Here is a 10,465-nt window from a genome sequence, read left to right on the forward strand (position 1 = left end):
CATGTCAATCTTGCAGGGGTGAACTTTACATTGACACCCGAGGTGATCTCACATGCTACAGGGATACCTAATGTTGGTGAGGTGTGGAATAAGCGCAAGATGCTAGATATTGTTCACTTTGAGCCTTATGTCCGACCACCATTCATAAGACATTTGGCGGGTGTTTTTCCATTCAGGTTTCTCCGGAGCGAGTATGCTCCCATCACGAGGCTTATTATGCACTATTTTACCTGTGAGGGCAGATTTTCACAGGTGTACTCATATCACATTCGCCTTTTGATGCACTTCACCCGAGTGAGGATGATGAACATCCCTGTTTTCTTCTTTCGGAACATTCAGAGGATGGTGCCCATGTTGCAGAGGAAGACCCCGGCATAGCAGTACAGGAGCCTTCATCATTATGGTTTGATTCAGCTAGTAGTATTGCATCAGTTGACTCAGCAGGGCATCTCATGGGAGGAGTTCATCTCTCGTGAGTTTTTCACAGCGCCATCACAGCCACATCCTGAGGTTGTTCATGAGGAGGGAGGACCATCACACCGGCATCACATCCCTGTCACTAGACATGTTAGTTCCTCATCTCAGCTCACTTATCAGAGAGGCCAGAGGGCCTTGTTTGCAGCAGCTCGGCGAGTACTATCTCCACAGCAGGTGGAAGGGGTCTCGCCTTCATCTTCAGCTCAGCGAGTGTTATCTCCACATCAGGTGGAAGGGGCCTCGCTTTCTTCACCAGCACAGGTACCAGAGAGGGGCAAAGAGCCCATGCTTGATGAGGGTCCATCAAGAGTTCCCGATGTTGAGTTTGTTGATCTTGAGACCAGTTCTCCTAGCCAGGAGGCAAAGGAGATCATTCAGCATCTCAGAGCTGAAAATGATGCTTTGCAGAGGAGATTTGAGGGTGCCCAATGGACCATCACTTACCTGGAGCAGCGCAACAAACAGTTGGAGGAGGAGAAAGCACTTGATGAGCTATGGAGGATTCGTAGTGACCGAACCTTAAACCGTAGAAGACCCGGTGACCCATTGCCTGCTGACCGAGAGTCTATGCTTATCCAGGAGAACGCACACTTGTAGAGGTTGTTGGCTAAGGCCAACCAAGATAAAAAGTTGCTGAGGAACATGAAAAACCATTACTGGGCAAGAATGCATGTGTGCAAGGCCATAATGAAGATGCTTCAAAGGCGGTTGTCCGAGGCCCTAAAAGGGAAGAAGAAGACCAATCCAATCTGTATCTTGGCTGAGGCTTCACTCAAAGATCATGGCACTCAATAGCCTAGCCACAGCTCAAATCCCAAAAAAATTTGAGAATTTTGGGTAATTTTGGCATTTTTTGGTAATTTACAGGTTTTAGCTCTTTAACGGGTCTCACCCCCCGTGAGACCCTTTGTCATGGCAACTCCTTTTCACAAAAACTCAGCATTTCCTGATTTGTTATGCAAAGTTACATATGCCCATGGATGGACTTGAGTTTTTATGGAGTTTTGGGCCTCCAGAAGGTCAAAATACATGCAAATTTTGACTTTCTGCCACTTTTTTGAACTGCAGAAAGCTGTCTTGGGAGAATTGGTTTTTGACAGGGAAAATGAACTCCAAATTCAAAAATTCTAGTTGGGTTGGAAATTAGACTCACAAACCTTTCCAACAAGCCCACTTTTGCTCAATTTGGCCACCTGCAAGTACCCCAAACAGAGCTCCAAAGGGGCGCGACCCGTCAGGCAGGGGGGCGCGACCTGTCAGGCAGTTTTTTGGCCAGATTGCACTGTACAACCCAGAAAACGCAGATTTGACTCAGTTTTGTAGAAATTTTGAATAATTTAACACATATTCAACAGAGATTATCCTGATCATACAATTTAAGCAGAACATGTATAATACATAATCTCCTCTACGTTGATCATCAATTTACAGAAGCAGAAACATCCACAGGCACACATAGAAGCATCAATCAAACTCATAAACACAGTATGTATCCCGGGGAAAGCATCTCGCTAAAAACCCCACACTATCTGTATATTATATTGATTGAATCATGTAACATTACACAGCATAATACTTCTCACAAGTATCTCCACCTGTTACACACAATACAGCTCAGATTTGATCTCCAAATCTCTCCCGCTGCTTGCTTGCCTCCACTGCTCAAACCTGCTCGAGAACTGATGAGAATAGCTTCCCAAACTCGATTTTACACTGCAAAATAGTCACCCACACTATGTTGGACGTGAGCAACAGCTATAATATCATGAAGATACGTGAGCAAACTCATTGGCATACTCAATCCTTTGATTGTGCAAATCATCATGCACAGCTATAGTCACAACTGATAGCAATCTGATCCTCTAACACCTGTCCCTGCTGAACTGAACATGCACTGACATGCAACTGAGTTAACTGATGTATTCTATAGTTGTATTATGAGTTAATAACTTGTGAATTAATTAATAACTAATTCACCCAACTCATCTCTAGTCTATTGATCAGTTAGACTAAATACAACCAGTTTAACAAAGCTAAACTCAACACAACTCCATCAACTGCACCTCCAGTCCACTAAACTCAACTCACTTGAGTTCTAACTGAAGTCATGCATGCAACAACTCAACTGACTCATAAGAAAAACGAATTTCCTTCTGACAGCTGCATGTGCCACTTCCGTAGCTCAAACTGAAGTGCTCCAAGAGAATAAGATTAAGTTTATAGTCCAAATATTATTGTGAGATAATAATATTTGACTTTTCTATTTTTGACTTTGATCACTCACACTGTGATCACTCACACTGTAATCACTCACACTGTGATCACTCACACTTTCATCAAAAATAGAAGTCCATCTATTTTTCCCAACTTGATCAATCATCCATAGACATGATCCATATGTCTAAAAATATACATAGTCTAAAAATAGACTTGCGCCAAAAATAGCCTGCGGGCCCACTTAGTGAAGGCGACTCTTTTCACTAAGCTCCATCATCTTGTTGCACTCTCAACAAGCATTTCTTGTTGCACACTTTTCAACACTCCCTCTCAACAAGAAAGGCTTCCTCTCAAACCCGATCCTGTAACTCTGGAATGTTCTCCATGCAACACATTTGGCCGGTCCACTTGCTCTGTCATCAAAGTCTCTGACTGCTATTGCCTCTGTCAACTGAAACTCTACATCTCTGTGCTCTTCAGTATCTGACTGCTCTAGCCTCTGTCACTTTGATCTCTGACTGCATCCGTGCTGCTGCTGGTTCTATCTCCCAGCATTGCATCCGCACTGCACCTCCCAACTGACCTCCCTGTTGGGATAGAAACACCCTCTGATGCTGAAGCTCTACCTGCTGCTGACAAGTGCTCCCTCTCTGACATCTGCACTACTGCAACATCTCCATGCATCTCGCACCATTGCACACCTCTCTGTGCCACCTAGCACTGTGCAAAACACTTGTGCCTCTTGCATTGCTACAGCCTGCTAGCTATGCGCTGTCCTGGGATTCCTTGCACTGTCGCTCTCTCTGCCGCTCCATCCGCATCTGTCTCTACCCAATCAGTCAGTTCCTGCTACTACACATCGGGGCTCCCGTAGCAAGGTCTCATCCAAGAGGTTGGGTACCTCAAGGATCTTGCCCCTCCTCCTTGGGACAATCAATCCACATCACCCCACCTCCTACCTGGAGGTATGGATGCATGCGATCCCTCAGCCCACCTGGCTTGAAGTTTCCCCCTACTGGAGGTCTCTGGATGAGTAGATGTCTCTACTCGATCTCCTCTCAGCTTCCCTTGTTGTGGCTGCTCCACAACCTCCTGAAGCTGTTGCACCAATCGTGGCTCCTCCACAATCGTCTGAGACTTCTTCTGGCTCTGCATGTTGAGAGGTAATATACGCTCCCTCTCAACCACCAAGTCTCCATCAGTTGCCTTGCTGCTCAAGGCTTTGCATGCATCTTGAACCTCAAGAGCATACAGGTTCTTGACCCGTGAACCAATCTGCTTCACCTGTCTAGTGATGATGTGTCTAAGGAAAACCTTTCCCTTAGTAAAGACCACATCATATCCTCTGTCTTCCAACATCGCGATCGACACCAAGTTTCTCTTCAGTCCTGGTACATACTTGACATCGGTCAAGGTAAGGCGAGCTCCATGCTCCCTCTGAAAAATAACCGTGCCTACACCTGAGACACTATACTTCTCATCATTACCCATCCCTATGAGTATCTGGAGATCTTTCTCCTCCAAAGTACTGAACAAACTTTTGTCACCGGTCATGTGGAAAGAAGCTCCACTGTCAAGAAACCAACCACTTCCCATCATGGATGAAACCATGCATGCGAAGAGTGTGAAGTCCAACTCAAACTGTGAAGCAAGTGAGGCTGCCTCACCTTCAGATCCTTCCCCGGATCCCTTCTTGGACTTCTTCTTTGGGCAATTAGTAGCATAATGACCCAACTCATGACAACGAAAGCATCTCACCTTCGCCTTGTCAACCTTCTTCCCATCATTGGAAGAACTGGATTCGAAAAGAGAAACCTTCTCCTTCCCCTTCTTCGCCTTACTCGCTAAGGCACAGTTCTCCTCATCCTGCATGGATGAAGAACCGTCTCTGGTGCTCCGTCTAATCTCCTCCTGCATCAAATCCGACCATGGTCGTTCCCAATTTGGCAGTTTCTCCCTTCCATTCACCGAGTCCTGGTAGCTATGCCAACTCTTAGGAAGGTCAAGGAGTCCTAGACTCACCATCCTCATCATCAACAGTAACCCCCACACTTCCCAGCTCATCTCGACACTGAGTGAACCTCGTGAGATACTGGGGCATACTATCTCCATTCTCGAACTGAATGTTTCTGAGTTTTATCTCTTGCTTTGGAATTAAATTCGAATTCCACCAGCACAAAACTCAACTGCTTCTGATCTAGAATTCGTGAGAACAAATTATTTCTTGTACAGAGATTGACTGTATGGGCATTCACCGGATATCTCACCTTCCAAAAGAAGGATGAATCCAGAGGCTACCTGGCCCGATTACAGACTCTACCTGAAGAAATAAAATGTAAACACTTTCTGAATAATAGATCTGATGATCAATCCTCGTTTGATATCCTGTAAAAATATCTTCTACAAATCAAGCAGCTCCGATACCATGTAGAAACTTTTTTTCTACAAATCATCTAGCTCTGATACCATGTAGAAATTTTGAATAATTTAACACATATTCAACAGAGATTATCCTGATCATACAATTTAAGCGGAACATGTATAATACATAATCTCCTCTACGTTGATCATCAATTTACAGAAGCAGAAACATCCACAGGCACACATAGAAGCATCAATCAAACTCATAAACACAGTATGTATCCCGGGGAAAGCATCTCGCTAAAAACCCCACACTATCTGTATATTATATTGATTGAATCATGTAACATTACACAGCATAATACTTCTCACAAGTATCTCCACCTGTTACGCACAATACAGCTCAGATTTGATCTCCAAATCTCTCCCGCTGCTTGCCTGCCTCCACTGCTCAAACCTGCTCGAGAACTGATGAGAATAGCTTCCCAAACTCGATTTTACACTGCAAAATAGTCACCCACACTATGTTGGACGTGAGCAACAGCTATAATATCATGAAGATACGTGAGCAAACTCATTGGCATACTCAATCCTTTGATTGTGCAAATCATCATGCACAGCTATAGTCACAACTGATAGCAATCTGATCCTCTAACACCTGTCCCTGTTGAACTGAACATGCACTAACATGCAACTGAGTTAACTGATGTATTCTATAGTTGTATTATGAGTTAATAACTTGTGAATTAATTAATAACTAATTCACCCAACTCATCTCTAGTCTATTGATCAGTTAGACTAAATACAACCAGTTTAACAAAGCTAAACTGAACACAACTCCATCAACTGCACCTCCAGTCCACTAAACTCAACTCACTTGAGTTCTAACTGAAGTCATGCATGCAACAACTCAACTGACTCATAAGAAAAACGAATTTCCTTCTGACAGCTGCATGTGCCACTTCCGTAGCTCAAACTGAAGTGCTCCAAGAGAATAAGATTAAGTTTATAGTCCAAATATTATTGTGAGATAATAATATTTGACTTTTCTATTTTTGACTTTGATCACTGACACTGTGATCACTCACACTGTAATCACTCACACTGTGATCACTCACACTTTCATCAAAAATAGAAGTCCATCTATTTTTCCCAACTTGATCAATCATCCATAGACATGATCCATATGTCTAAAAATAGACATAGTCTAAAAATAGACTTGCGCCAAAAATAGCCTGCGGGCCCACTTAGTGAAGGCGACTCTTTTCACTAAGCTCCATCATCTTGTTGCACTCTCAACAAGCATTTCTTGTTGCACACTTTTCAACACTCCCTCTCAACAAGAAAGGCTTCCTCTCAAACCCGATCCTGTAACTCTGGAATGTTCTCCATGCAACACATTTGGCCGGTCCACTTGCTCTGTCATCAAAGTCTCTGACTGCTATTGCCTCTGTCAACTGAAACTCTGCATCTCTGTGCTCTTCAGTATCTGACTGCTCTAGCCTCTGTCACTTTGATCTCTGACTGCATCCGTGCTGCTGCTGGTTCTATCTCCCAGCATTGCATCCGCACTGCACCTCCCAACTGACCTCCCTGTTGGGATAGAAACACCCTCTGATGCTGAAGCTCTACCTGCTGCTGACAAGTGCTCCCTCTCTGACATCTGCACTACTGCAACATCTCCATGCATCTCGCACCATTGCACACCTCTCTGTGCCACCTAGCACTGTGCAAAACACTTGTGCCTCTCGCATTGCTACAGCCTGCTAGCTATGCGCTGTCCTGGGATTCCCTGCACTGTCGCTCTCTCTGCCGCTCCATCCGCATCTGTCTCTACCCAATCAGTCAGTTCCTGCTACTACACATCGGGGCTCCCGTAGCAAGGTCTCATCCAAGAGGTTGGGTACCTCAAGGATCTTGCCCCTCCTCCTTGGGACAATCAATCCACATCACCCCACCTCCTACCTGGAGGTATGGATGCATGCGATCCCTCAGCCCACCTGGCTTGAAGTTTCCCCCTACTGGAGGTCTCTGGATGAGTAGATGTCTCTACTCGATCTCCTCTCAGCTTCCCTTGTTGTGGCTGCTCCACAACCTCCTGAAGCTGCTGCACCAATCGTGGCTCCTCCACAATCGTCTGAGACTTCTTCTGGCTCTGCATGTTGAGAGGTAATATACGCTCCCTCTCAACCACCAAGTCTCCATCAGTTGCCTTGCTGCTCAAGGCTTTGCATGCATCTTGAACCTCAAGAGCATACAGGTTCTTGACCCGTGAACCAATCTGCTTCACCTGTCTAGTGATGATGTGTCTAAGGAAAACCTTTCCCTTAGTAAAGACCACATCATATCCTCTGTCTTCCAACATCGCGATCGACACCAAGTTTCTCTTCAGTCCTGGTACATACTTGACATCGGTCAAGGTAAGGCGAGCTCCATGCTCCCTCTGAAAAATAACCGTGCCTACACCTGAGACACTATACTTCTCATCATTACCCATCCCTATGAGTATCTGGAGATCTTTCTCCTCCAAAGTACTGAACAAACTTTTGTCACCGGTCATGTGGAAAGAAGCTCCACTGTCAAGAAACCAACCACTTCCCATCATGGATGAAACCATGCATGCGAAGAGTGTGAAGTCCAACTCAAACTGTGAAGCAAGTGAGGCTGCCTCACCTTCAGATCCTTCCCCGGATCCCTTCTTGGACTTCTTCTTTGGGCAATTAGTAGCATAATGACCCAACTCATGACAACGAAAGCATCTCACCTTCGCCTTGTCAACCTTCTTCCCATCATTGGAAGAACTGGATTCGAAAAGAGAAACCTTCTCCTTCCCCTTCTTCGCCTTACTCGCTAAGGCACAGTTCTCCTCATCCTGCATGGATGAAGAACCGTCTCTGGTGCTCCGTCTAATCTCCTCCTGCATCAAATCCGACCATGGTCGTTCCCAATTTGGCAGTTTCTCCCTTCCATTCACCGAGTCCTGGTAGCTATGCCAACTCTTAGGAAGGTCAAGGAGTCCTAGACTCACCATCCTCATCATCAACAGTAACCCCCACACTTCCCAGCTCATCTCGACACTGAGTGAACCTCGTGAGATACTGGGGCATACTATCTCCATTCTCGAACTGAATGTTTCTGAGTTTTATCTCTTGCTTTGGAATTAAATTCGAATTCCACCAGCACAAAACTCAACTGCTTCTGATCTAGAATTCGTGAGAACAAATTATTTCTTGTACAGAGATTGACTGTATGGGCATTCACCGGATATCTCACCTTCCAAAAGAAGGATGAATCCAGAGGCTACCTGGCCCGATTACAGACTCTACCTGAAGAAATAAAATGTAAACACTTTCTGAATAATAGATCTGATGATCAATCCTCGTTTGATATCCTGTAAAAATATCTTCTACAAATCAAGCAGCTCCGATACCATGTAGAAACTTTTTTTCTACAAATCATCTAGCTCTGATACCATGTAGAAATTTTGAATAATTTAACACATATTCAACAGAGATTATCCTGATCATACAATTTAAGCGGAACATGTATAATACATAATCTCCTCTACGTTGATCATCAATTTACAGAAGCAGAAACATCCACAGGCACACATAGAAGCATCAATCAAACTCATAAACACAGTATGTATCCCGGGGAAAGCATCTCGCTAAAAACCCCACACTATCTGTATATTATATTGATTGAATCATGTAACATTACACAGCATAATACTTCTCACAAGTATCTCCACCTGTTACGCACAATACAGCTCAGATTTGATCTCCAAATCTCTCCCGCTGCTTGCCTGCCTCCACTGCTCAAACCTGCTCGAGAACTGATGAGAATAGCTTCCCAAACTCGATTTTACACTGCAAAATAGTCACCCACACTATGTTGGACGTGAGCAACAGCTATAATATCATGAAGATACGTGAGCAAACTCATTGGCATACTCAATCCTTTGATTGTGCAAATCATCATGCACAGCTATAGTCACAACTGATAGCAATCTGATCCTCTAACACCTGTCCCTGTTGAACTGAACATGCACTAACATGCAACTGAGTTAACTGATGTATTCTATAGTTGTATTATGAGTTAATAACTTGTGAATTAATTAATAACTAATTCACCCAACTCATCTCTAGTCTATTGATCAGTTAGACTAAATACAACCAGTTTAACAAAGCTAAACTGAACACAACTCCATCAACTGCACCTCCAGTCCACTAAACTCAACTCACTTGAGTTCTAACTGAAGTCATGCATGCAACAACTCAACTGACTCATAAGAAAAACGAATTTCCTTCTGACAGCTGCATGTGCCACTTCCGTAGCTCAAACTGAAGTGCTCCAAGAGAATAAGATTAAGTTTATAGTCCAAATATTATTGTGAGATAATAATATTTGACTTTTCTATTTTTGACTTTGATCACTGACACTGTGATCACTCACACTGTAATCACTCACACTGTGATCACTCACACTTTCATCAAAAATAGAAGTCCATCTATTTTTCCCAACTTGATCAATCATCCATAGACATGATCCATATGTCTAAAAATAGACATAGTCTAAAAATAGACTTGCGCCAAAAATAGCCTGCGGGCCCACTTAGTGAAGGCGACTCTTTTCACTAAGCTCCATCATCTTGTTGCACTCTCAACAAGCATTTCTTGTTGCACACTTTTCAACACTCCCTCTCAACAAGAAAGGCTTCCTCTCAAACCCGATCCTGTAACTCTGGAATGTTCTCCATGCAACACATTTGGCCGGTCCACTTGCTCTGTCATCAAAGTCTCTGACTGCTATTGCCTCTGTCAACTGAAACTCTGCATCTCTGTGCTCTTCAGTATCTGACTGCTCTAGCCTCTGTCACTTTGATCTCTGACTGCATCCGTGCTGCTGCTGGTTCTATCTCCCAGCATTGCATCCGCACTGCACCTCCCAACTGACCTCCCTGTTGGGATAGAAACACCCTCTGATGCTGAAGCTCTACCTGCTGCTGACAAGTGCTCCCTCTCTGACATCTGCACTACTGCAACATCTCCATGCATCTCGCACCATTGCACACCTCTCTGTGCCACCTAGCACTGTGCAAAACACTTGTGCCTCTCGCATTGCTACAGCCTGCTAGCTATGCGCTGTCCTGGGATTCCCTGCACTGTCGCTCTCTCTGCCGCTCCATCCGCATCTGTCTCTACCCAATCAGTCAGTTCCTGCTACTACACATCGGGGCTCCCGTAGCAAGGTCTCATCCAAGAGGTTGGGTACCTCAAGGATCTTGCCCCTCCTCCTTGGGACAATCAATCCACATCACCCCACCTCCTACCTGGAGGTATGGATGCATGCGATCCCTCAGCCCACCTGGCTTGAAGTTTCCCCCTACTGGAGGTCTCTGGATGAGTAG

Source organism: Pinus tabuliformis, chromosome 4_1 (assembly GCF_031772625.1).
Source record: "Pinus tabuliformis cultivar Carrire ecotype Pingquan chromosome 4_1, CPIR1, whole genome shotgun sequence".
NCBI classification, from domain to species: Eukaryota; Viridiplantae; Streptophyta; class Pinopsida; order Pinales; family Pinaceae; genus Pinus; species Pinus tabuliformis.